Source organism: Pelophylax lessonae (assembly GCF_965119305.1).
Source record: "Pelophylax lessonae genome assembly, chromosome: 12".
In the NCBI taxonomy this organism is placed as follows: Eukaryota; Metazoa; Chordata; class Amphibia; order Anura; family Ranidae; genus Pelophylax; species Pelophylax lessonae.
Window position 1 is genome coordinate 97,712,652 of NC_138779.1, and position 20,179 is coordinate 97,732,830.

The following is a 20,179-nucleotide window of genomic DNA, read 5'->3' on the forward strand; positions in this document are numbered from 1 at the left end:
GTATTAGTGTAGGGTACAGCACAACATAGTGTAGGGCACACAAACACAGGGTCTCGAAAGATGTTCAATGGCTATCGACATTTTGAGAGACCCAAGCTGGAAAATCACAGTTCACAGAAAAAAAAGTGTTACAAAAAAAAATAAAAAATCCAAAAACAGTTGTGTCAGTCATTTTTTTATGTTGTTCTACTCTTCCTACTGTACTTTTACTGTACTTTGTTTGTTTTTCATTCTTTTGTTAACCTGTTTCTCTTGCAGGTACCCATCGGCTGCCACATTGATTTTATATATTCTGACACAAACAGTGTTTGCGCACAGCATATATGGATACCTCTGATGGCAGCAGCTGTGGTAGGCTGATTTCACCACTGCAGTTAAAATACCTTTAGGTATACATGGAATATTGTCATGTATACACACCATTAAATTCAGTGGGTGGCTTGTTTGGGCGGTTAATGCGTAACACGTAATTGTGTAATACTACACAATATTCCTGTGGTGATTTCTGTTAGGTTCTCTTTTTTTTCGTTCAGCCCACAGGCTGCATGAAAAAAAAAAAAAAAACCTACACTATATGCCAAACAAGGACCAGCAATGTACTGATACGTTGCTGGACTTTGAGTGGTTATACCAGGATGATGCCTGCAGATTTAGGCATCACCTTGATATAGTTTCTTACAGCCAGCGGTCGGCTTACATGTAAAAGCAATCCTAGCGGATAATTGGCCGCTAGACTGCTTTTACATGCATTGGGAGGGGACTCCCCACCCCCCTAACCCCACCCCCCTAACCCCCCCGCCTCCTTCCGTGGTTTTTCTCAGCTCTCCTGTCCCACCGCTTAACCCGAGAGTGCAGCCGGTGGTTCCATTCTCTAACAATAGAGCTGATTGGAGGTGAGAATGGCTCCAATTATCTCTATGGCCCAAGATACCGGAAGCTACGAGCATTCCATAACTTCTGTTTCGTCAGAAATAAACAGCGCCATTGGAAAATTGGGAAAGTATTTTATCACACCAATTTTGGTGTGGTCAGATGCGTTAAGGTCAGAGGAGAGATCTAGAGTCTAAAAGACCCCAATTTTTTTTAAAAAAAGAGTACCTGTCACTACAGATTGCCATCAAAGGAGATATTTAAATTCACAGTGAAATCAATAAAAGAAAAAAAAAAATGAAAGGAAAAGGTGTTAAAATAACAAAAAAGCAAAATAAATAAAAAAAAAAAAAAAAAAAAAAAAAAAAAAAATATATATATATATATATATATATATATATATATATATATATATATATATATATATATATATATATATATATATATATATATATATATATATATATATATATATATATATATATATATATATATATATATATATATATAGCCCCCCCTGTCCCCCCGTGCGTTGGTCTAGTGTCATATGTAAACCGCAATTGCAGCATGCATGTGAGGTATCGCCGCGAACGCCAGGTTGAGTGGAGTAATTCTTGCAGTAGACCTCCTCTAAGTCTAAAGTGGTAACCTGTAAAGTTTTTTAAAGGCTTTTAAAAATGTAGGTTGTTGCCGCTGCACAGGCGTGCGCAATTTTTAAAGCATGTCATGTTTGGTATCTATGTACTCGGCATAATATCTTTTAAATTTTTCCAAACAATTTTGAATTATATAGTGTATTTGTGCAATAAATTAAAAACATTTTTTTTCGCAGAAATTGCGTTTGGAAAATCTGTGTCACAAATACCGTGAGATAAAAAAGATTTGCAACATCCACCATTTTGTTCTATAGGGCCTCTGCTTTAAATAAATATATGTTTGGGGGTTCAAAGTAATTTGCTAGTAAAAAAAAAATATTTTTTTATGTAAACAAAAAGTCACAGAAAAGGCTTGGTTTTCAAGTGGTTAGAAGAGTGGGTGATGTTTGGCTAAGATTGAGCATAAAATGCCGGGACAGTTCAAACACCCCCCAAATGACCCCTTTTTGAAAAGTAAACACCCAAAGCTTTTTGCTGAGAGGCATATTGAGTCCATGGAGTATTTTATATTTTGCCCTAAGTTTCGGAAAGATTACAATTTTGTTTTTGTTTTTTACAGAAAGTTGTCACTAAATGATATATTGCTCACACATGCCATGGGTATATGTGAAATGACACCCCAAAATACATTCTGCTGCTTCTCCTGAGTACGGGGATACCACGTGTGAGACTTTTTGGGAGCCTAGCTGTGTATGGGACCCCAAAAATCTATCCCCATCTTCAGGTTTTCTAATGGCGTAAATTGCTTATTTTACCTCTGCACTACCTGTCACAGTTTCAGAGGCCCTGAAATTTCAAGATAGCACAAAACCCCCCCAAATGACCCCATTTTGCAAAGTAGACACTCCAAGCTATTAGCTGAGAGGCATGATGAATCCATGGAATAGTTTATATTTTGCCACAAGTTTCGGGTAATTATTATTATTTTTTTTACACAAAGTTGTCAGTAAATGATATAAATTCTCACACATGCCATGGGTATATGTGAAATGACACCCCAAAATACATTCTGCTGCTTCTCCCGAGTACAGGGATACCCCATGTGTGAGACTTTTTGGCAGTCTAGTCGCGTACAGGACCCCGAAAACCAATCCGCACCTTCTGGCTTTCTAAGGGCGTAAATTGTTGATCTCACTCCTTACTACCTATCACACTTTTTGAAGGCCATGAAATGCCAAGATGGCACAACCCCCCCCCCCCCCAAATGCCCGCATTTTGCAAAGTAGACACTCCAATCTATTTGCTGAGAGGCATGGTGAGTATTTTGCAGCTCTCATTTTTTTTGGAAAATAAAAAAAAAAAAAAAACAGGAAAATGCATTTTTTCCCTCTTTTTTCAATTTCCAAAACTTTGTGACAAAAAGTGAGGTCTGCAAAACACTCAACATGCCTCTCTGCAAATAACTTAGGGTGTTTCCGAAAAGGGGTCATTTGGGCGGGGGGGGGGGGGGGTTTGTGCTGTCTTGGTATTTCATGGCCTCCGAAACTGTGACAGGTAGTCAGGAGTGAAATCAACAATTTACGCCCTTGGAAAGCCTGAAAGTGGGGATTGGTTTTCGGGGTCCTTTACTCGGCTAGACAGCAAAAAAGTCTCACACATGGGGTATCCCTGTACTCAGGAGAAGCAGCAGAATGTATTTTGCGGTGTCATTTCACATATACCCATGGCATGTGTGAGCAATATATCATTTAGTGACAACTATGTGTAAAAAATGTTTATATATATATATATACACACACACACACATACATATATATATATATATATATATATATATATATATATATATATATATATATATATATATATATATATATATATATATATATATATATATATATATATATATATATATATATATATATATATACACACACACACACACACACACACACACACACACACACATATACTTCCCGGAACTTGTGGCAAAATATAAAATATTCCATGGACTCCCCATGCCTCTCAGCAAATCAAATAGCTTGGGGTGTCTACTTTCCAAAATGGGGTAATTTGGGGGGGGTTTGTGCTATCTGGAAATTTCAGGGCCTCCAAAACTGATGGGTAGTGAGGAGTAAAATCAAAAATTTACGCCATTAGAAAACCTGAAGATGGTGATTGAAGGGTCTAGACCATGATTGACAGGTCGCCCAACAAGGTTGGGTGAGAGTTTGCTCTCAACAGGAGAACACCCAGATATCCGAGGATCGCAATCCCTCTTTTGCGGAGCAAAGCCAACACCAGAGCCAAAACCTTGGTGAAGACTCTGGGAGCGGAGGCTAGACAAAAGGGTAATGCCACAAATTCAAAGTGCTCCTAGTTTGTGAACCCATTTGTCCTGAATCAAAGATGTCCAGGGTTCCTGAGAGTAATGCAGACGTCCCCCCCCCCCAATGCCATAATCGGGTGAGGGCGCCCCTTCATGCCGAAGAGGATTTGGCCGCCGGACTAGACTGGCTAGTCTTGGGCTTATTCGACCAAGCCTTTTTGTTCCCTCCAGAGGCTCTGATCGGTTTACCTTTTTCTTGCGCCCGCGAGGCACAAAAAAAACGCCTATGTGCCGTGAAGGAGAGTCCCCGCTTACTGCGGGACACCTTAACTTTTGAGGATTGGGGGAGAATAGTACTCTTACCCCCTGTTAAACCTTTGATCAACTCATCCAAGGAGTCTCCAAACAGATGTTCACCCAAAAAGGGGAGGTCTGTTAAGGCCTTCTTAGAAGCCTGGTCCGCCAACCAGCTCTTCTGCCACACAGCGCATGGCAATCCCTACCGCTGACACTCTGGCAACCAGAGGGGCTGCATCACACAGGAACACCAGGGCATGGGCCATCTGGTCCATGAGCTCAATCAGAGTCGGGGAAACTATCTCAGCAGTCAAGTTACCCCTAAGCATTATATATTTTTTCCTTGTGATTCCTCTGTGGGGTTTCCCCTTTGGGTCTCCTGCTCCTCTGGCTGATCGGGGCATCAAACTGGCCTCCCGGCATGGGGAGACATCCGGCCGGTTCCCTGGCCGTTCTAGCTCACCCTCTAGTTGAGAGGTTCTGTCATCAGGGGGTTGGGCCTCCCCATGCCGATGTCCGTCTTGCCAGGCGCATGCGCCGGGCCCCCGAGTGGATTCCTGAGCGACGGCGGATGCCGGGGAGGAACTCGCTTCCGCCTTCCGGAACGCTGAGGGAGCCACATTATCTGCCCACAGCGGTAGTGCCATCTATGGCCGGCGCGGCACACTTGTCTTGAATTTAATAACAAGCATGCTTGCAATTAAGTATCCAGCATACTTGTATACACATTCAGTGCTTCCTAGCCTTGTATCACACTTCCCTCGGATGCAGGCAGGATTCCGTCCCTGACAAAGCTGAAGGATTAAGTAAGTCTTTCCTCTCTTACATGTTTTTTATCTATGCAAATATTCACACTTCCCCTTTTTCTTTATTTACCCTATTTACTTCAATTATTGCATTTATACTTTTTTACTCTATTTGATTCCCTTCAGATCCTGAGCATACTGCAAAAGTGATATATGTAAGATTACTACCATTCTAGCATATTCTAATTCACATCCCCTGCAGCTGCTCACACTGTATGTTTGGGTGTTGGTTCACTTTATGGGGTTTTTTTCTCCACTGGTCATTTGTCCCCACACTTCCTTTTCCATTCACCATATTCTTTCCCTAGCTGTCCTTACAGGAATTTTTGTATTTTTCTACCCCCCCTCCCTTTTCAGTCTTTTCTCTCCCCCCCTTCCCTTTCCCCCTCCCTCCTTTTCTTCCTCCCCCCCCCCCTATTCCCTCTTTATCTTTCTTTTTCCTTTCCTTCCCTCCCCCTCTTTCTCTTTTTTCTTTCCTTCCTTATCTTCCCCCCTTTGTTTCCCATCTTTCTTTCTTCCTCACTCTTTTTCCCCTTTCTGCTTGTTCCACTTTTCTTTTCCTTCCCCCCTACTGATATTTCATTTTTTCATTGTTCTCATATATCCATCATAATTTGAGATGTCTTCCATTCACTTCTACATTATTCTCATAGACAGGTGCCCTCTCCCGCCATGGCGGGCCTCTTGTGTGGCTCCTTGCAGCCCAGTTAGAATCCAGGTCTGCCTTTATAGAAGTATGACAACCCTTTTTACCCCTGGGGGAAGTTCCTGCAATTATGAGTATGCTCTTTGGTCAATAGATAGTCAATATTACTTAGGTAAAAACTTCATGCTTATATGTTTTTTACATCTGTATGATGCTGTTATATTTGAAGTAACATTATATGTTCTCTAATTATGCCATATTTCTTGTAGACATCACATGCCCCTTGAAGAAGACCTTACTATACAGGTCGAAACGCGTCGGTGTTCATTATGTGTGATGATCTGTAATTATGACTTATCACAGTCTGTATGACTATTGTATATCTTGTTGTAACCAAAGCTCATAAGTTACATTCCTTGTTCTTAATGGATTTTATCTAATTTTTCAATAAAGATTTAACCAATTTTTCCTTTGACGCCAGATTTTCCAATGCTGCAGAAATTGAGACTGATCGGGATGCACCGGAAGTCGCACTGAGGGGGTCTGGAGGAGAAATGACTGCCTGGGACTCCATTTTGCAAGATATATAAATAAAAGGTGTATCGCCCCTTTAAATCGCGGTCCCCACCACTATATCGCACTGTAAACTGAGTCACCCTTAAATAGTGGCAGGAGCAGAGTGTGCCCGAGGAAAGCCCAAAAGAAGACCCCAATACTGTACCACCTCACAGTGTTATCTGCAACTCTGCAGTATGGAGATTCAGCATAAAACGTCTCACAGGAAGGGACATCGAATCACTAGAGGCTGAAGACTGCCTATGTAGCTCCGGGCTACAACAAAATAGTGCCTATGCAAAAGCACAGGAAGCTCAGGGAAAATGGCCGCTGTACCTTACACACAGAGAAGCGATGCCCACACTTAAGATGGAGGCTGAAAACGCTGCCATGCGTTCAGGACCCAGACATGAGGCCACCACAGGGATCTGCCTAAAAAGACCCCACAGGACAAGGTAACAAGTGTACACTCCCCCCCCCCCCCCCCAGGGCACAAGGTGCTAAATATAGCTCCCCCATACGGGAGCAGGGAGGGTAGGGCCTGGTCCTGATAGGCCTGGGGGATCTTTCAGGAAAAAACAGAGTCCTGTTATCCCCAGGAGTGAGCCCACATCACCTACCCCCCCCCCCCCCCCCCCAGAGGCTGCTAGGGACATGAGGGGTTTTATTATTACTCACCATACCATGGACCGGGTAGGCTCCGCTCCGGGCAGACCGCCTAACACCATGAGTGGGGGTGATGTCAGCCAAGTGGTACGCTGCGAATCAGGGCGTTGCAGGTCGATACGTCCCGGCGAGACATCAGGCTCGTCCCCATCCACAGGGGCTTAGTCATGGCGAGGCCTAGTCAGACCATAACCGACTCACGCTTGTAGGCCAGGCTGGGAGACCATAAGGATCTAGATTATCCAGTGCGAAACCGCAGCTGGCTGTCGCTTGTTGTTCACCAGGAGAATCCCCCTGACACTACCTAGCGATAGTGAGTAAAGATAAATAAAAATAAACATTCTTAAAAGAATAAAAAACTGAGACTGAAGCCCCAGCAGAAAACCTAGGGCCAACTCCTTCACTAGGCAGCAAGAAACTGATTTGAGAGCACAGTGTGTGGGGGGTTATGCCGAGAAGGACAGCCCCTATAGGTGTGTCAGTGAATTTTTTTCACTGCCTAGTCTACTCCTGTAGATGGTGCATAACCCAAGGGTAAAGAAGCATTGCTGCTGCGTCTGTCAATGGACAATAGAGAAATCCAGTTTTCTCTATTGTTCGTTGACAGACGCAGCTCCATATCTTCTTGACCATTGGGACGTCCCAAAGCAGTATTTGCATGAGGGGTGGAAAAACAACGCATAAAAGAACGTAATTCCCCAAGGCTGAACTTAGCCAACCAGGTAACATGGAACTCAACCAGGAACAACTGGAGCTCACCCAGAAAAAACATACACCCTCAAAGAGAAAACAATTTCTCTTTTGAACAGCAGCCTGCAAAACCTTGCGGCCAAAAGAGGCATCTGAAGATGCCAACACATCTACTTTGTGGAATTTTGTGAACTTGTGCAGTGACGACCAACATGCCGCCTTGCAAACTTGCAGTACTGACGCCTGATGGTGAAAAGCCCAGGAAGCACTCAGCGCCCTAGTAGAATGCGCCTTCACAAGGAAAGGAGGAACCTGACCCTTCAGCGAATAAGCCTGAACTACCGTCTGTCTGATCCATCTGGATATGGTCGCAGCAGATGCAGCCAATCCTTTATGAGAGCCTTCGGTAAGGACAAACAGAGCATCTGATTTTCTGAATGACTCAGTAGCCGCCAGGTAAATTCTAATTGCCCGCACCACAGCCAAAGAATGCAATGCCATTTCCTTGGAATGCTTGGGCTAAGGACAAAGTGTAGGCAGCACAATGTCTTCATTCAAATGAAAATCAGAAACCACCTTCAGAAGAAACGACCGATTAAGTCGGAGTACCACTTTATCTCTGTGGACCACCAGATAAGGTGAACGGCAGGATAATGCCGCCAATTCAGATACCCTGCGGGCAGAAGGAATAGCCACCAAAAAGGCAACCTTCTGAGACAAGGCAAGCAGAGGAATCTCCCTAATGTTCTCAAAGGGAGGTTTTTGAAGAACAGATAAATCGCAAATTCAGATCTCACATAGGTAGTGTGGTATCGCCTCGGGGGAGCCATATGGCGAACCCCCTGAATAAAAGTGTGAATCAGGGCATGCGTAGCTAAAGGGTGTTGGAAAAACACAGATAAAGCCTTTGATAGTGACCAAAGCCACCCGCTGTTAAACACCTTTTTAAAGAAAAGCCAGTCTGAGGCCACCAGAATGACCGGAACCCCTTCCACTTCTATCCTGCGAAGAAGCCTCGGCAAAGGTTTTAGCGGAGGGAATACATAAATCAGCAGATACTGACTCCAAGGAGCCACCAGTGCATCTCTGGCGACGGCCAGAGGATCCGGAGACCTAGCTATGAACCTCTGTACCTTCTTGTTGAGTCGAGGAGCAAACAGGTCGACGTCGGGTGTCCCCAACCGGACACAAAGGAGATGAAACTCCTGCGGGTGTAGGGACCACTCTCCCTGATCCAACACCCGAAGACTCAGGTAATCCACCTGCCAGTTCTCCACACCCGAGATGTGCACAGCAGAGAGGGCTGGAACAAACTTTTCCACCCAATCCAGGACCTCGGCCATCTCCCAGGCAGCCAAGACACTCTTGGTGCCCCCATGATGATTGATGTAAGCCACGGCCATGGCATTGTCTGACTGAATCCGGATTGGGCAATCTTGCAGACGATTTGTCCAGTGGCTCAGGAAAAGCTTTATTGCTCTGAGCTCCAAAATATTTTATCAGAAGTTTGGACTCTTCTACTGTCCAGGACCCCTGGGCACAGAACTTCCCCAGCCTAACAGGCTGGCGTCCATGGTTACCACCGTCCAATAAAAACGGAAGGAAGGACTTGCCCTGGCGTAGTGCTAACGAGTGAAGCCACCATAGTAGAGCAGTCTGTGTTGTGACTCAACTGAATCAAAGCATCCTAGCACTTTGGATCTTTGTTGCATTTGAAGAGAATCTCCATTTGTAAGGTCTCGTGTGGAACTGAGCAAACGGAACTGCCTCGAAGGTGGACACCATCAGACCCAAGGCCCGCATTCAAGTCCGCAGAGAGGACAGATTGCTTGCAAACCGGAAACAGATCGCCCCCTGCAACTTTTCCGGAGGAAGAAAGACCCTTGCTAAACCGGAATCCAGAGTCAGGCCCAGATAATCCAGTCTTAATGAAGGTATCAGGGCAGATTTTTTTAAATTGATGTTCCAACCGAACTCTTGCAGAGTCCGTACAGTGATCGTCAAGTCGCCCAACAGGGCTGAATGAGAGTCCGCCCTCAATAGGAGATTGTCCAGGTATCCCAGCACCGAAATCTCCCATTGGCGCAGTAATGCCAACACCGGAGCCAGCACCTTGGTAAAGACCTTGGGGGCGGAGGGGAGACCAAAGGGTAACGCTACAAATTGATAATGCTCCTCTCCTACAGTGAAGCGAAGAAAATGCTGGCGTCTAGCGTAGATAGGGATGTGTAGATATGCGTCCTTGATCTCTATAGAGGCCAAAAAGTCTCCTTGGTGTAGAGATGCCACTACCGTTCAAATGGATTCCATTCAAAACTTCTGTACCCGCACAAAGTGTTTTAGAGTCTTGAAGTCCAGAATTGGACATACTTTGCCTTCTTTTCTGGGCACAGTAAAAAGGTTTGAATAGAATCCCTGAAAGCATTCCTGAGAGAGAACCGTCACAAGTACCCCTTGCGCCTGCGTGCCGAAGGCACAAAGGGGCTGCCTGTGTGCTGAAAAATAAGGGCCCCGTCTATTACGTGGTGACTTGCCCTTAGTGGATTCCAACAAAGACCCAAATAGGCTGTCCCCCGTAAAGGGGAGATCTGTAGCGCCTTTTTCGAAGCCTGATCCACAGACCAGATTTTTAGCCACACCATGTGTAGTTACCATTATTGCGTTTAGAACAACGCCACTGACGCGTGACAATTTTGTCACAGTAGGCAAGAAAAGGGAGTACATTGGCCGCCTTAAGGGGATCTGTGGGCCCCGAGGGAACCAGTGCCCCCATGTTAAAATTTTCTGCGCCGATGCAATCAGTGCATCCACCAGTGCCCTTGCATGCGCATGTGCAGTAAAAAAGGAATTATCCTCACTGCAGAGCACCCCAAGTGTGTGGACACAGACCCAATAGAGTTGCTATATGCTAAGCTCACCCTGAGAGCATAATCAGCAGGGGAGGTCGCCGACCGCAGTCCCGCAAGGAGACACCGGCTAAAGACCATACAGAAAATGACATGAGGACATAGCCCCCTATAAAGGTGGAGAAAGGGGGCCAGCTGTGACTCAGACACGAAGGCAGAGTACCCCCATGCAACAATGTCCCCACTGCGCCCCCCAGTTCAAGGAGGGCACCAGGCAGCCCATATATCCCCCCCCCCCCCCCCCGAGGAGGGAGGGGAAGGGCCGGTGCCCATCTGCTGCTCTATCATCCTGGTCAGCAGCGGAAACTGCCTGGTCAGCCAGCCCCTAGTAGTCCCCAAAAGCTGCGGCCTAAATTGGGGCCCGATCCGGCCGCGGGTCCGCCATCAGCTCTATCAGCTTGATCAGCAGTTTGGATAGCTCTGTTAGGACCTCGGACGGCCTGACATGGTACCAGGACAGCCGCGAGTAGGCCATAAGCCGCGGCCCCAATTTTCGTCCCGATCCGGCTGAGTGAGGCGATCTGTTGTTAAGCTCAGTCAGGCACTTCAGACAGCTAAGCTAAAAGGTGTACAGCGCCAAATAAAAATTGATAACATATATTGATAAAACATATTAAAAACTCAATAAAGACCAAAGTCCATAAAACAGGTGCACAAAGCCAGTAATGAGTGGAAAGAGGAAATCCAAAACCATACAGCTTAGATCTCAAAATCTTGGAGAAACCACGTGTTCTAGTGATAGATGTCTCCTTACAGGAATGTTTGACCCCCGGTCAAGAGAGGTCAAACAGGCATGGATCAAAAGAGCTGGAAGCCCAGAGTATGCAGTATCTCCAAAAGGTAATTGGCACAAGATCAATCACATTCGGTCCTTAAAGGTGTTAATCCCAAATTAATTCACGTCTCCCGAGTTCCTTTTATAGATGGCTAGATTTCCCATGAGTGATAGGAAAGCAGGCTTTACTGCAAGTCATCCGATCCGCTGAAGGGGAGGCAGGAGAGGTGTAGACACTGACAGCCCTGGGTCCTGGATGTGTTAGTGGCTTCTGGCACTTCCTGGTGTCCTGTCGGCATTACAGCTTCTCCCTCATCACATCCGGTGGAAGCGGGGTGGTGCTAGCGTTCGAGGCATGCCCCAGTCACTAATCCCCAAGGGGCCGGAAACTTGCTCAAAGACCCTTGTGTGCGAACCGGACAGCAACAACTGCATCCATCCCCCCTTACTAGAGCAAGTGGCAAAGCCAGTTCCTTCCTAACCCCGGGAGGGGGGGGGGCGTGGGGGCAGTTGGGGCCAAAACACCACTGAGACTGTTAAGAGGAGCTGGGGGAATGGAAGGGAACACGGGGGTCCAACCATCCCAAGGAGCGGCCCACATCCACCCCCGAGACCGCAAGAGCTATGGGGGGGGGAATACTCGCCATACCAACGATATCGGATGAGCGGCACTCCAGACAGACTACCTCTCCACTCGAGGTGGGGGTGCTGATGGCCAAGGGGTACACTGCAACCCAGGCCAAACCAGGTTGTGTGCTTCCTGGCGAGCTGTTTCACTCACGGGCCAGACCCCGTCCATTGGGGCTCTGTCGTGGCGAGGTCTAGTGCTGGGCTATAACCTGCACACGCTCGCTGGCCGGGCTGGGAGACCTTAAAGATCTAGCATATCCAGTCTGAAACCCAGGCCAGGTGTTGATTATTATTATTATTCAGGATTTCTCTAGCGCCAGCAGTTTACGCAGCGCTTTACAATGTTAGAGGGAGACAATACAGTTACAATACAATAAAATACAAGAGGATTAAGAGGGCCCTGCTCAGAAGAGCTTACAATCTAATAGGGTGGGGCAGGTGAAACAAGAGGTTGTAACAGTAGGGAATGAGCTGATGGAAGATTAGTTGGAGGTGTGATAGGCTTCCCTGAAGAGATGAGTTTTCAGGGATCGCAGCTAGAATAGGAGATAGCCGTACAGGTTGAGGTAGGGCTTTCCAGAGGATGGGAGAGGCCCTGGAGAAATCCTGGAGACGAGCATGAGAGGAGGAGACAAGGGAGCTTGAGAGTAGGAGGTCTTGAGAGGAGCGGAGAGGACAGTTTGGGTGATATTTGGAGACAAGCTTGGTGATGAAGCTCGGGGCAGAGTTGTGAATGGCTTTGTATGTCAGGGCTCGACAATTCCCGGGCGCCAGGTCGCATTGGCGACTAGAAACTGAGTCCAGGCGCCTAGGATTTCAGCATCTGCTGTCAGGCATCGGGACGCCGCTCTGTGATGCAGAGATTTGAAATCCCCGCGGCTCCTATCCATAATTCTCTGTGTACTGACAAGAGGCATTTTAATTGGTCAGCACCGTCACATGGACGGCGCTAACCAATCAGAACCGGCTGCCTCTTCTCCACTTTCAGCACATCCATAGGACGCACTGCTCGACTCTGTCAGCCCTCCTCGTTGCGGTCACCCAGCACACATCCATCTGACATCAGGTAAGAGTGCTGGGTCCGCGGCTGAGCGGTGTGTGAGCAGGGCCGGACTTGGGGCCACTATGGGCTGTGGGCGGCTGCAGCCAGGGCCGCTCGGTACAAGGGGAGGGCGGATCATTTTATTGTAGAAAGGGGGGGGGCGCAGAGCAGGTGAAGTGCTGACAGTGTGTTAACTATTTTCTGGGCAACAAGTGACTTCCGCCGGGCGCCGGTCGTGCTACAACACTGCAGAGCCATAAGGAGGATGTGCCGAGTGCACTCCTGCACTCGGCACAAGCCTAAGACCCGTTCTTCACTTCGCTGTCGGGCAGAGCTGCAGGGTAATCTCCGCTTGACAGACGCTTACGAGTCCCGGCAAGACGCGACGTCACCGGGAGGCGGGATCGGAGAGGACCATAGAGAGCCGCCGGGAAGGAATCATCCAGCCAGCCAGTGCATCCGAAAAGTAAGCAGATTCAATACAGTTGAATTGGCATACTCTGGGTGGTGGTGGGGGCAGAGGTTATATAATTACCAATGGTAATATGCAGCATGAGGGGGTTAATGTATTGCCACTGGTTACTAATGCATTAGTGACCAGTGTCAGAAAATTAACCCCTTTGTGCTGCATTAGTGGCATTAGTATCAGTGTTCATTAGTATCAGTGTTCATTTATGCTGCAGCATGTAGGGGTTTATAAACACTACCACTAATGCAGCACAAAGGGGTTAATTTTCTGACACTGGTCACTAATGCATTAGTGACCAGTGGCAATACATTAACCCCCTTCATGCTGCATTTTACAAAGTCCGCCCTGTGTGTGAGGTGGGGAAATGGTGCACCAGGTCATGGCTCTGCACTGAATTTCATGTGTCAGCCGCTCCCCATCCCACTGCTCCAGCCTGCCTGTGCTTCACTGCATCCTCAGCCCCTGGGGGAGGTGGGAATGCAGACTGAGCCCATCCGGCCATGGCTAAGGGAAGGGAACCACCTACAATTAGTTGGGGGGGCACAGTTTACCTCTTATTGGCCAGGTGTGGGAGCCCTCACCCATAGACATGTATGTGGGGGAGCAGAGCAGGCCATTTTCTGAGGGTATAGGAGGAAGGTGGAGGTGGGGGAGTGTCACACTTCTGGAGAATTCTTCTGTACACACCATAGAGCTGTACGTATACACATCTGCCTGAGACATTCACTCTCTCCCACTCCCCTCTCTTTCCTTCTCTCTCTCACCCCCCCCCCTTCTTTCCATTTCTTTCCCTTTTTTCTTTCTTTTTTTTTTTCTGGGCGTGGGGCAGCTTTTTTTTTAAAAAAAACTGGCTCCTAACTTTTTCAGCTGGCTCCTAGATTCGAAGAAAATTTGTCAACCCCTGTTGTATGTTATGGTTAGTATTTTGAATTTAATTCGCTGGGCAATCGGGAGCCAGGGTAGGGATTGGCAGAGAGGGGAGGCAGACACTGAGCGGTTGGTAAGGTGGATAAGCCTGGCAGCAGCATTCATGATGGACTTAAGAGGGGATAGCCTATGAAGTGGTAGGCCTATGAGAAGGGAGTTACAGTAGTCAAGGCGAGAAATAACAAGGGAGTGAATGAGTAGCTTGGTGGTTTCAGTTGTTAAAAAGGGGCGAATTTTTGAGATGTTGCGGACATGAAGTCTACAAGTTTTTGACAGTGATTGGATTTGGGGCTGAAAGGACAGGTCAGAGTCTAGGATTACACCTAGTACCCTCGCATGAGGGGAGGGATTGATGGTTGCATAACTAGTTTTGATGGAAAAGTCATGGAGGGGGGCGCGGGCGGGGGGGGGGAAAATTACCAGCTCAGTTTTAGAGAGATTTAGTTTGAGGAAGTGGTGTGACATCCATGTAGATATGTCAGTAAGTTAGCAATGCGAGAGGAGACTGAAGGAGTGAGGGGAGGAGTAGACAGTAGATTTGAGTGTCATCGGCATAAAGATGGTATTGGAAACCGCGGGCGGTTATCAAGTGACCGAGGGAGGCGGTGTAGATAGAGAAGAGGAGGGGGCCAAGAACAGAGCCTTGGGGAACCCCCACCGAAAGGGGCAATGGGGAGGAGGTGGTAGAGTTGTGGGTAACGCTGAAGGAGCGCTGCGATAGGTAGGAGGAGAACCAAGATAGAGCAGAATCTTGGAGGCCAAGGGAACAGTTTATTAAGAAGGAGCGGGTGGTCAACCGTGTCAAAGGCCGCAGAGAGGTCGAGTAGTAAGAGTATGGAGTAGTGGCCATTGGTTTTGGCAGTTAGTAGATCATTGGTAAGTTTTACTAAGGCAGTTTCTGTGGAGTGCTGTGAGCGAAAGCCAGACTGTAAGGGATCAAGAAGGTTATTTTCACTGAGGTAGGAGCTGAGACGGTTGTAGACTAAGCGTTCCAGAAGTTTAGACGTGAATGGGAGCAGTGAGATGGGTCTTAGGTTGTTCAGGTTGGTGGGGTCCAGTGAGGGCTTTTTAAGTATGGGAGTGATCTGCGCATGTTTTAGAGGGGAGGGGAAGGTGCCACTAGAGAGGGAGAGATTAAAGATGTGAGTAAGGGAGCATAGAATAGAATAAGAGGGTGTCTGTAGTAGTTGTGAGGGAACAGGATCCATGGAACAGGTGGTTAGGCGGGCATCTGAGAAAATGTTTTTAACCTCTTCAGTAGTAGCCAGTTCAAAGGAGGAGAGTGTTGACTGTACTGTTGGGTAAGGTATGTTGAGAGGGGAAGATGTGCGCACAGTGGCGGCATCCTGACGTATTGCATCAACCTTATCTTTGAAGTGATTGGCAATCTCTTGGGCAGTGATTGAGTTAGTGAGTAGAGGGGGTGGGGGACAAAGCAGAGAGTTAAAAGTTGAGAAGAGCCGACGGGAACTGGATGACAGGGTAGTAATAAGAGACAAAGTAGGCTTGTTTGGCAGCATGGAGGCATGAATTGTATGTTTGGAGGGAAGATTTATATAGGGTGAAGTCCTGCAGGCATTTGGTTTTGTGCCACCGTCGTTCAAGAGCACGGCAGTGTCTCTTGAGATTTCTACTCTCGTCAGTTTGCCTGGGTTGCAATGGTCGGGGCTTGATTCTGCGTGTAGTTAGAGGAGCAAGTGCATCAAGTGATGATGAGAGTGAGCTGTTGTAAACAGAGGTGGCCAGGTCAGTACAGGACAGAGATTATGTCATGTAGGTGGTCAGTAGCAGAATAGAGGAGAGAGGGGTTAAAGTGACGAAGGTTCCTGAAAGAGTGTATCAACGTGCCTTACAGAAATTATATTTCATATTACATTTTGTTAGGGCTCATTCTACGATGGAAGGTGGCCCCCTGCAATTACAGATTTAACGAGCCAGATTAGCACTCATTCATAACAACCTTGTACTGCAGACAGCTATATTTGCATTTAGACGACATGTTAAACCACCTGTCCATTCATTCATTTGAACACTTGACAGTTGGATATTTTGCATTTAGATTACAAGACATGTTGCATAGAGATTGCAGACGCCACCCATAAACAATTGACAATTGCTTACATTAACACAGACAAGCTGAACACAGACGGTCCGACTACAACAAAACACCTCATATTGACACAGATGCATGGCGAAAGCAAAAGGCCCTTTCATGTACTGTTCTGTCTGAGATGTGCTATTGTTAATGAATTGTAAACCAGTTGAAGCAGTTTTTTCCCACTTAAACATGCCTTAAATATGAGCTACACGTGCAATAAAATCAGTTGTGACTGCACTAAGTTTGAGTGTTATGTGTCGTCATAACTCCCGGCCGGACGAGAGGGAATTCACTATCTATTGGGGGGTTAGCAACTGACGGGCTGTATATCATCGTGATTGCCTCCTGACGAGAATTGAGCTAACAGTTCCTACAGGTAATTGTTTGCTGCTTTGGGGGATTGGTGATTTGAGGTAAGGATACAGTGAAACTGATGAGGTTGTGATCAGAGAGAGGAAAGGGGGTGTTGGTGAGGTTGTCGGCAGAGCAGAGATGGGAGAATATAAGGTCAAGGGTATTACCATTGGAGTGGGTGGAAGTGTGTGTCCATTGGGTTAGGTCAAAAGAGGTGGTTAAGTTGAGAAGTTGAGTTGTAGCTGGGCTGTTTACATTGACAGGGATTTTGAAGTCACCAAGAATGATAGTGGGTATTTCCGAGGGCAGAAAGTAGGGTAGCCAGGCAGCAAAGTCATCAAGAAAGCGTGATGCTGGTCCAGGGGCCCGATAAATTGCTGCAATCCTTAGAGAAATGGGAGAAAACAGACGAATACAGTGCATCTCAAAAGAAGAGAGTGACAGAGAGGGAGGGTTTGGAAGAACTTTGTAGGTGGGGATAAAAGAAATCCAACTCCACCTCCTTTCTGTCCGTTGGGTCTGGGGGAGTGAGTCCAGTGGAGGCCACCATAGGAGAGGGCAGCAGGAGAAGCAGAGTCAAAATTTTGAAGCCAAGTTTCAGTTATGGCGAGGATGTTAAAGCTATGAGAGATAAAAAGATCATGCACAGATGTGAGCTTGTTACAGATGGATCGAGCATTCCAAAGGGCACATGAGACTGAGGGGCTGTTTTTAGAAAGCAGGGGGACAGAAATTAGACTGAGTAGATTGCGGCTGTTGTCAGAGGAGGAGGGGTGTCAGATATGTGGTTTGCAGAAGGAAAATGGAGGGCCAGGATTTAGGGAAATGTCCCCTGAGACTAGAAGAAGGAGGGTGAGAAAGGCAAGATGGGAGTGGGATGTGTATGAGCGCACATGTCTAATTGCCCTGGTGTTCAGGTTAGCATGTGGGCTCAGCAACTGAAGGAGGTGATAGGTACAGTGGTAGGCAGAGGGTAGGAGTGAGGGTGCTATGTGTATGCTATGGGATGGAGAAGAGGGGTAGTGTAAGTGTTGATCGCAGTTCTCTCAGGAACATAACTAGCTAAAAAATAATTTTAACAAAAAGGTTCTCTTTAAAATAAAAAAGACAAGCTAAGATCGAAGTCACAGCCGGGAACTAGGTCCTACTCCTAAACTAGGCAGAAACAAACTGAAGGCTATAGCACAGTGAGTGGGTGTATGCCTGCAGGGACTGCCCCATAGGCGTGGTAAAGCTTTTGCCTGCCTAGTGTTCTACTCCTGTAGGGGACAGCATAACCCAATGGTCAAGAAAATATCGAGTTGTGTCTGTCAATGAACAATAGAGAAATCAGTAGATTCCTGTCGCTGAAATTTGTACCATGGCAAACGCCCAAGCAAATGTACCCTAAAAGAAATCTACAATTTCTGTATACTGTAAATTAGCTGTAGCCATTGTCTATCTGCAACATATTTGCTATGCATTTTTAATTTTCTCAGACAGTTTGCTTTTCATGCACTTTGTGCTTTGCTATATTGTTCTTGCCCCTCTTCTACTTAGTGATTTCCACAATTGCAGTCAATCCCTACTCTGTTTTGTGTTTCTCAAGCATACCTGAATATTAAAAAACAAAAAAGATATAATATATATATATTATATCTATCTATCTATATCACACAACCATATGATAACAATAAATCTGATTTACATATCGAATTTACAACTGATAATGATAAAGTTATTCCTCGCACTGGGTTGTGCCTGCACTGCAAGGATTGATTGATTGTTAATGTCTAGGGGAACAATAAAATGAAATACACCTACCCAATCCTTAACGCACCACAGCTAGACCAGCCATAAACCTTCTGCACATTAGGGCTCTAATGTCCTGATGTCATCAAGACCAGAGCAAGGTCCCCATACCAGCTATGGGTGGAAGGACGCAGAGAAAAAGTCCATAGAGCAGAAGATCAGGTAAGTAAAACCGTTTCTCCTCTCCCCTGTACAAAACAAGCTATTACCCTTGAAGTGTTAGCACAGCCCCGTTGCGTGGGATATGTTTTTTTCTGCCTGGAGTTGCGCTTTAAGTATTTTTTAAGTCATGCTATGTGAATGACAACATATAAAACAAACAAAGTAATTATTATCCAATTTGGGCTGCAAAAGTGGAAATATGCTTTAAAGAGGATCACGATTTAACCCCCAATCCCTCCACTGCACTTTATTACACATTTTAAAAAATAATTAAGGTTGTTTTTTTTTTTTTAAAGAAGCATACTTAGGTGGATGCAGCATCTAGAGCTCTTAGACCGGGAACAAATCAATCAAACACTGCCGATCGTTCGGTTATCAGGGCTCCCTAAGGAGAGAGCTGGTAAATGTCAAAGTTTTGGCTGTACCTCTCCTTTAAGGAAAGGCATGAAGATAAATAGCCCAGGGCAGTGGCATGAAAAGCTAATTAAAGCAATTGTGAAGGCTATTATTTTTTTGCAGTGCGATCCTGGCCCTCATCTGGGTTCCCCTACTGATTCTCTAAGCTCCTCCCCTTCTCAATCCATCACCATAGGAAGCTGCTTCCTAATAGGGGCGCACTTGGGGCACTATAGAGACACAGTGTGGCTAAGCCTTGCCCCTGCTCACAGGATTTTATTGACAGCTTCTAACCGATTCTGCTGCTCTCACTGAGTCCTGTAAGGGAGATGAACAGAAAGCAGCTCTGCTGCACTCTAGCACAGCGCTTAATTGAGATAGGACTAAGGCAAGTATAGAAAGGGTGGTTGAGGGGGTAATGCAACCCCTGGGACTTTTTTTTACCTTCATGCAAGGAATGCATGAAGGTAAAAAAATATCCTGCCTTTAGAACCCCAATAATTAAGAAAATAGGTAGCTGGTGGGCTGTGATTGCAATCTTTGACAAGATTGTGGGGTGTGCTAATGAATTGTGCGTGGGGTGCGGGAATGTTTTTTTTTTTTTTTACTCAACACTGAGGGTTGCTAGCCTGAGGGACAGCAGTGTTGTAATTCCTTTTATTTCATTTACTTGCCGACTAGATGCAGGATTGTTTCTTACATTTGTTAGTTGTGTGTGGATTGTGGGGGTGCCTGCCCTGGACTCTGTTTTGGTTTTGTTTTCTATGCACAAAGTTGAATAAAGTTCTTCTTGATAAAAAAAAAAAAAAAAAGAAAATAGGGAATGCAGTGTAAATCCGATATGGACAATAGCTACAACTACATTACAGTGTACAGAATTTGTGATTGTCAGGTTTTTATTCCCCCGAAAGCACAAGTTTAATCACCAACTCCCATTGCACAGAAAGGATCAATGGCTCCGACACTCCTAAAAACATTACCATGCATGTTATGGCATTGTTATGAATGCCCAGGGAATGGCTGCTGTTAATCTTATCCCCATCTATCATCTCTCCGATTCCCTGTCTGCATTCCCAAACACATGATTTAGTGATTTTACTCAGCAATCTCTCAGCAGCTTATTCTCTGTCCTAAACAACCACAGCAACATTTAATCTCACACTTTACAATACAT

General features: G+C 46.1%; 1 protein-coding gene across 1 annotated transcript in view; it reads right to left on the minus strand.

Annotated features, from left to right (window-relative positions):
• The window catches only part of LOC309568122 (kinesin-like protein KIF18B), a 183,133-nt gene that overhangs the window by 20,125 nt on the left and 142,829 nt on the right, over positions 1 to 20,179 (minus strand). The gene's annotated exons all lie outside the window — the stretch shown is intronic.